We start from the raw sequence: 7857 nt of genomic DNA on the forward strand, positions 1-7857 counted from the left end.
CTCATTTACTTTTTATTTATTTTTTTTCTTTTATTTAGAAACTCTAACATAAGATCTCTTTAGGTTTAAAACCTTGGAGCTGTAGAGATGGTGTAAGGTAAATCAACAAACACCGTATTAATGAACTTCTTTGATTTTCATTTAAAACCAATTATTAAGCATTTTAAATACATTGTCAGGTTCTTAAACTGACCAGCTTCAAGAACGTAAGACATAACAGAAAACTTTAAGTCAAAGTTCCATAACATCTCCACACACAGGCCCGGTCATCATGTTTATGGATAAAACATTTTGGGAAATATTACACAACAAAAACCCACAAGCGCAAAGATAATGTCAGAAACACTTCATACTTAGAAACAAGGCGGTTAAACCTTAAAGATGAGGAGTGCTTCACAATAAGTCCGTTTTAATTTGCATTTGAGGGGAGGGAAACAAAACTGTGTCTAGCCCAGGGGCCCACAGTTTATTCTGAGCGTGACCCTACATCACAACCCGCAGCAAATCCTTAAGGACAGACTGTTTAAAAAAATGCAATGCATATTTTAAAGCCATTAAGTCTGATTTTATTCAGCTGTTTGTTTTTAAGCTGCTCTCTTCTCGTCCTTCTAGTAGGTGTTCCCTCCAAATGTGCTGGACGGATTTCCTAGGATCTACACACACACAGGGAAAGGGAAACACACACTAGTTCAGTGCGTTGGGGCTTCCTCTCCTCCAGCTATCAGCCTGGGCTTCCCCCTCCTCCTCCTCCTCCTTTCTCCCTCGCTGCCGCTCCGCCGCTGAAGGGAGCGAGAGAAAAGAGTGTCACACGAAGAGCGACGAGAGAGAGGGAGCGAGAGGGAGGAGAGAGAGAGAGAGACCCCCCTCTCTGCAGAGCTCTCCCCTGGAAGTCTCAGCTGCTGGCTAGACTGCGTGGTTAGGTGGGCAGTCTGCCTGCGCGCCGCCACAGCTGCGAGTGGACACTTCGCCTTTCTGTTTAGATTTTTTAGGCAAAGGCGACCATGGAACTATGGGCGGAAACAAATATGGGGAAAACATGTGCAGGCTGGCGGAAGATCGCAGGAGGATCGGGAAGAACGGCTTCGTGTTGAGCAAAAGAAGAGGGGGATGGGATGAAGCCCGCAGATTTTCCAGGAGCTGGCTTTTTTTTTTTTCATAAAGCGCGTCATTCCAGACTGCAGCGCTGCTGTTATCCTGTGACAGGTCCGGAGGTGGAGGACAGTTTTACCGACCAACAGTAATCTAAGGTCCAAGATCTCACAGTCAACCGAGAAGGAAGGGAACAGAGGCTGGAGACGCGCAGCGCTGCGTCGCGCGCACGGCGCACACTCCCCCCTCCCCCCTCCTCCCTTGTCTTTTACTGGGGCGCCTTTTTCAAAAAGCTGTCTCTGCATATGAGATGTGTTCGCAGCCCGTTCTGCCTTCTCAGGTTTCACAGCCTGCTGCGAAAGGAGCGCGGCCTGCATGAGGAGCAGGCTGACAACAAACCCATTCTTCTTTTATTCTTCTTATTATTATTATTCTTTAAAAAGGTGAGAGTATTTTATTCATCATTTTTCTGATATTGTTAGCGGCGACCCTAACTGTAAATTATCATGGTAATTACTATTTTAAATGTTTTAGGAGAGAAATTGAATTAGAAAAAAAATATTTCGAACGCAGCATAATATTTATATTAACTCAGTATTATATTATTAATAATAATCTAAAAACGAACATATGGAAACTCAAAGACTCCTGCGACAAATAGCCTACAGAAATTCTTAAAATCATTAAGTAGTTTTCCCACACTTATTCGGATGTTTATATGTGTCCAGATTTATCATTTTTTAAACTTAAATATAAAAACAATATATTAAATGAATGAAGCTGCTTAAAATCTTAATGCACTTCATGTATAAAAAAAGGAACTAAATGTCTCATGTAGTGAAAACAAACATTTTTTCTCCATGCTATAAACAGGATTTAATTTTCAACCACTTCCTCCTATCTGTTGTGCTTTTGTTGCCTGATCTACTGTGGTGTGTGCGCCATCAGATGACGGGCTGGCAGCTGCAGCAGAGCTGTTTTCCATAATTCCGCTCACTTTGAAGGACACGTTTTTAGTTGAACGGATGGTCGCAGCGTGTAGAACAGCAGTCAGTTAAAACGCCAACATATTACCACTATTATCTTATTCACAGTTTTTGGGAGGCGGTTTTAATCTTTTCGAACAAAAAGCAGAGTTTTTTCCCTCTTCCTCCGGGCTTTTACAACCCCCATACACACACAGTCACTCTGAGTGTGTGAGGAGAGAGCTCAGCCGAAAACACGCGGTGAGCTGAGGTGCGTCTGCTTCCGATCAGGAGATTTTAGCCTTGTTGGAGTGAATATTTGACCGCAGATGCAGGAAAATCTTCCCTGATGTCATTAAAAACCTCTTCAAATGCTTTGCAGTCTCTTCTATAATGTTTTCATTCATGAATTAAGTTAAAAAAAAAAAACACTCGACTCACGATTGGATACTTTAATTTCAACATTAAGGATTAAAGCTAAAAAAAAAAAAAACTGGCAAAATGACGAAATGAAGAAGTCTGGAAAAAATCGTTAAAAAAAAATTTTATAGCCTATTTATGACTAATTTTCAACTAATTGTTTTACCTTTTCAGCCTTTTGAGACTTAATCTCCACCTTATAAAAAATAATTATTGCTCTTCTACTGATGTTAGTGATTAATTAAGAAGAAATTACAATAAACGTATAATTATAGATTTTAATGTTGCTCGGCTGAAATCTATTGCTTGATGTTATGTAGAAAAAACATTAAATTACTTTATTTTTTTATTTACTTGGATTTTTTTTATTTACCTGTTTTTGTTTAAACGTGAGTTTTAGAATAAAATTTCGATAATCAAGATAAAGGCAGCAGTCTAACATAAAGGGTAGATTCTGTTAATAAGGGTTTATTTATTTACTTATTTTAAATGTGTTAAATTCAAATATAAATAATATTTTTTGTGTGTGTGTTTTGTAACCAATTTGCTTTTGAAACTTTTTTTCCAATATTATGTTAGTATAAAATAGTTGTTTTGTTGATGACTTCGGTTGAATAAAAAGGTAATGAAAAGGTCTGGTGTATTTGATATTAAGGTGTGGATAATCAGCTCTATTGCATGCCTTTTTTCTTTTTTCTTGCTGTTTTTAATGGTGTTGCGTTTTATTGCCCTCGGCCTTTGCGTTGCCTCGCCGGTATTCATTTCAGAAACTATACTCCCGACTCTTTCCCCAAAAGCTTTATTTTGTCTCTTTTGTTTATGTAAAATAGCTCTTTACAAAAAAAAAAAAAACGTTTTGTTGTTTGAACCTAAAAAACTGAACTTAAAATGATTTGCGTAAATGTCTCCAGGTGCGTTTGGGTTTTCAGCAAGTTTGCCTTATTATATAAGAAATTGCAGACATTGATAATAAATTGTTAGACAAACATTTGTGTGAGTTTTTAAACCTGCAGCTGATAAATCCTCCTTGCTTTGTAAGATGGACGCGGTTTGCTTTGGAGACGCGCTTCCAGTGCGATGGGAAGCTGCTCTGATGGAGCAGCGGAGCCGCGGCTCCTGCATCCTAAACGATTGGAAAAAGGCGTAAATGATCAGAAATGTGCGAGACCACTTCGAGGGGAAGCAGCGCAGATGCATTAGACAACTGTTTTATTTCAAAATGCTTATTTAGGCTCCATCAGAACTAAATTAGAACGGCGTTTTTATTAAAATAGAACCGGTCAATAGTTCTACTAAAAATATTAAAATATCCTGGCTGTTTTATTTTTCTTTTTTTGCTCCACTTCTAATGAGAGTTGCCACTTTTTCTACCAGCAGATTATTTCATAAGTACAGAGGCGGTGCTGGAAGGAGGAAGGGTGGTGGAGGACCCTGGAGTGAAAAGGCTTTTTTCTTTTTTTACCTTTGTTGCAAAAAATACAGATTGTCACATGCAAAAATCCCAAGCATTGCACTAAAAATAACAAAATGCTAAATGCATTAAACATTTGACAAATGACCACATTGTAATAATAACAAAGCTTAAAGAACATAAAGAAACTCTCCTCCATACATCCCCATTCAGCCCCCCTCACCCCTGGCTGCACAGGGATAGCCTGAGACAGAACCCAGCCCCCGCCTACCCTTTTCTTGCTCGGGCACCCAGCTTCCAAAAACAATACAAACTCAATTAAATGCTGTCTCTGTTGCAATTTACAGCAATGAATGATAAATTGACGGTCATTTCCACCAGATCCCCTCCCAAGGTTTGCATTAATAGCCAGGGTAAAATATGCAAAGGCACACATTTGGAAAAATCCAGCAAAAATGATAAGGTTGGCCTCTCAGCACTTGTGTTTATGGTCTTACAGCAACAGATCAAAAATATGCTTCACTGCTAGCCTGAATAAGAGTCCATAATAATAATTATTATAGTAATGTATCATCTGCATATTGGGAAAGTTGCAGAATATTTTTGTATCTTTATAACAGGATAAGTTATTTGGAAAAATATGGGTGAATCCATTTATTATGGAAGCAGGAATTAAAAATGAGAAAAAGATAAAACTGCATGGAGTTATAACAACCTGTATGGTATATATTTTTTTAGATATTTATGAAAGGGCATGTAAATATCAGCAATACCCTCCTTTATTGTAATTATTTGTGAACATGTTTGATCAGTGATCATACAGAAGTGGAGAGAGGACAGCCTTGCAAAAAATAGGAAAATAAAAAATGAGTAAAGCTGCAGCATATTTTTTATTTCATAGTTATATTTTGATGTTTTTCTCTTACTGGATATATTTTTAGGAAAAAAAACTAGGAAGTTTTTTGTTGTTGTTTTTACATTGCAATAAATATGCATAATGGAATAAGGTGATAAGATGTTCGAACGTGAGATAAAAAGTTTTTTAACTGTAAATATTTCACTTTTAACATATTGCAGAAGTATTTTTCTTTGCTGTGATGGCAGCTCTGTGGCTCCGTATTTTTTAGAGTAACTGTGTCTAAGTTGTCATTTGCAGATAAACAGTAGTTCTATTCCAAATATTTACTAATGCCTATCTTAAATCCAACTCCTACAGAACTCAAACAATAAGTTTAGTTGAACATTTGAAACTAACTTTCAGTTTTTTTGTGACAGATATGAAACAGATTTGCCTTCTGATCGTGAAAAACACTCCAAGCGTTAAAAGACAACACTGCTTTTTTTGACTCATTCAGAGTAAATATTGCACTGTGTGGTTTCACATTGATTGTATGAATGAAAAAGAGGCAGAAATCCAGTGAATAGTTTAAATGCCTCTTTATTTATTGTTCTGGAGTATTTTAGTTATTTATTTTTCCTTAAAAACAGTCTCCAAACATTTTATCTTGTAATGTTCAACCCATTATTTTTTTTAACCTTATATTAAGCAGGACTATGTTTTTTTTTTTTTTTTTTTTGCAAGCCTTCTAAAACCTCTAACTCTATATAAAAAAGTGAGGATTTAGAAACTCTCTGTATTCAGTCCGTATTTTACTAGATATTCTATGTTAAAAAAAAAATGTAAAAACAAATTCTACAAATTCAGATTCACAATGTAAATATATTTATATGGTAGAAATATAAATTTTAAAAGGGGAACAACTGATTAAAACATCATTTATATCAATAATGATTTACTTTAACAGTTTTTAACAAAGGCAATACAAATCTATGCAAACTTTATATCTAAACCAAAGAGGCTCATTAAAACAGAGTTTATGCAAATAACAAAACCAAAAACCTGCTATTATATAAGAAGTTTTTCTGTATTTGCTCATCTTAGTCATTTTTGCTTCAAAATAACCTTTTAGGACTCAGCGTTTGTTTAGCCTGCTTAATTCACTCCTACGGAGGGACATTTTATAGGAGTGTGTTAAAGAACAACAAAAAAATACGACAGGCAATTTAGTTTGGGTTTATAATAAAATTCAGGAAACTTCAAACAAGCAAATTCCAAAACAAATCAAATACTACAATTCCAAACAGAAATGTCCGATTAACTGTGAAGCTGGGCCTCAGCTCAGGAGACCTGATATTTGGCTTTTGATGAGTGTATCTGGGAGTAAATCTGCAGCCAAAAGCGAAAGCCGTGTATCATAGCGAAGTATTGATTTTGCAGTGGCCCGAGAAAGACAGGAGGAACACTCAATCCTTCTCCCTCCTTCTTTATTCCATTAATCTCTGGTAGCGGTGTAAGATACTGCAGGGTTAGTGTAACATTGTGCCGCTCTAATATATTCCAGCCTTCCCTTTGCCCTGTGGCACCCATATGTTTAATTCCACTACAAATGTTTTGGCTGCAAATTAAACTTGTCTCTCTTTTTCTCTCTCTCTCTCTTTCTTTTGCTCTTTTCTCCTCCAACGGTGGATTTGAAAAAAAAAAAAAACAATGTTTTTTATACACTACTGCATCTAGACAGCTTTATATGAATCTCAAAGACATAAAGACGCCTCCTTTAATTAGTTTGGGGACAACTGGAGTTCCAGTATTTGTAATTCAGAGAGAATTTGCCGCTGTACGTCCCTATAACGCTGTGAAACCTGTTGTATGTCTGCTGAATGAACACACATGCATTCAGTTCTTTGTTTTTGATTTGGTTTTGTAAATAAAGATGTATTAGAAAATCTTTCTGACTTCATTTGTTTTTTGTTTTTAACTAATAATAATTTAGCCTGATAAATACACAAATGTTGAATTAAATGCAACTTGAAACCCAAAGCATATAATCAACAAACGCAGAGTTGTGTGTAAAAGACGACGCGCTACAGACAAGGCAGCCTGTAGTCCTTGTCTCACGCAGCCATGCGTTAGGCTCCTGTGTGTGAAGGGAGAGGAGGTATGGCGACCAGGAAGGAAGGGGGGCTGTGAGGGCAGGAGGGGAGAGGATAACAGACTGAAGATGGGTGAGAAAAATTTAGGGAGGAAGCATGTGTGTGTGTCTATGAAGCTGGTCCACAGTGGCAGGGGAGGTTTCCATTGTATGCTTCCGGTGCAGAATGGCCCATTCATCATACTCACATGGTGAGCTGCTCTGTCGGTGATAGATAGAGGGCTGAGGAGCAGCAGCATCACAATGGTGTGGGGGGGGGGGGGGGGGGGGGGGGGGGGGGGAATGAATGCATGTGGGTCTGAGCCCTGGAGGAGGGGCCACTGAGCAGCGGACAGATGACCAAAGCAGATGTGAAGGTGCATATTGTTTTTATACAGAAGTGGACATCAGCCTGACCTGTCTTTGAGGATAGGCCCCATCAGCACTTCTTTTCTTTTTAAGGATTTTTTCTATTTTTTCATTTTCAAAAAGGTAAAAATAAAACAATAATCTTTGTTAGACCACATCTAAATATAAAAACAAATGTGCTGGTATATGGCGGCGCTTCTAAGAGGCACAATATGAGAGAAGATCAGATTTCATCTGCATTCTTCCACACATGCTATTTCATGTCTGGCCTTCCCTCCATAAACCTGATCACGGACAGAGTGTGTGTAAACCTGGACGGGTTTAAACTGTGATAAGGTGGGAGCACAAAGTGAGCCATAATTTAAAGTCCAAAAAAAAAAAAAGACTGCATAAGGGAATTATTGAAATAAATTTAAAAAAAAAAGTATTTTGGGGTTATGCATATCTTTACTAGTTTTATACACTTGTTAATCCATTGTTGTTATGTAGGACAGCTGAAGCTCTACCTTCCTTGATCATCTATGTCAGCTGTTCCTCAGTGATTTATGACTGAAACTCATCCATTGTATCCAAGGAGGTGTGGTTAGGCTCAAACGTTTCTTGCAGTATTCTCATTATGCCCTACATTTGGCTT

At 37.5% G+C, this 7857-nt stretch overlaps 1 long non-coding RNA gene across 1 annotated transcript; it reads left to right on the forward strand.

Annotated features, from left to right (window-relative positions):
* The first annotated feature begins 782 nt into the window (after window positions 1–782).
* LOC119793265 lies at window positions 783–6671 on the forward strand. The gene is made up of 2 exons (XR_005282079.1): window positions 783–1532; window positions 6461–6671. It is a non-coding gene; the product is annotated as an uncharacterized LOC119793265 (long non-coding RNA).
* The last annotated feature ends 1186 nt before the right edge of the window (window positions 6672–7857 follow it).

This window comes from Cyprinodon tularosa, unplaced genomic scaffold (genome assembly GCF_016077235.1).
Source record: "Cyprinodon tularosa strain WSP-4 unplaced genomic scaffold, ASM1607723v1 ctg448, whole genome shotgun sequence".
In the NCBI taxonomy this organism is placed as follows: Eukaryota; Metazoa; Chordata; class Actinopteri; order Cyprinodontiformes; family Cyprinodontidae; genus Cyprinodon; species Cyprinodon tularosa.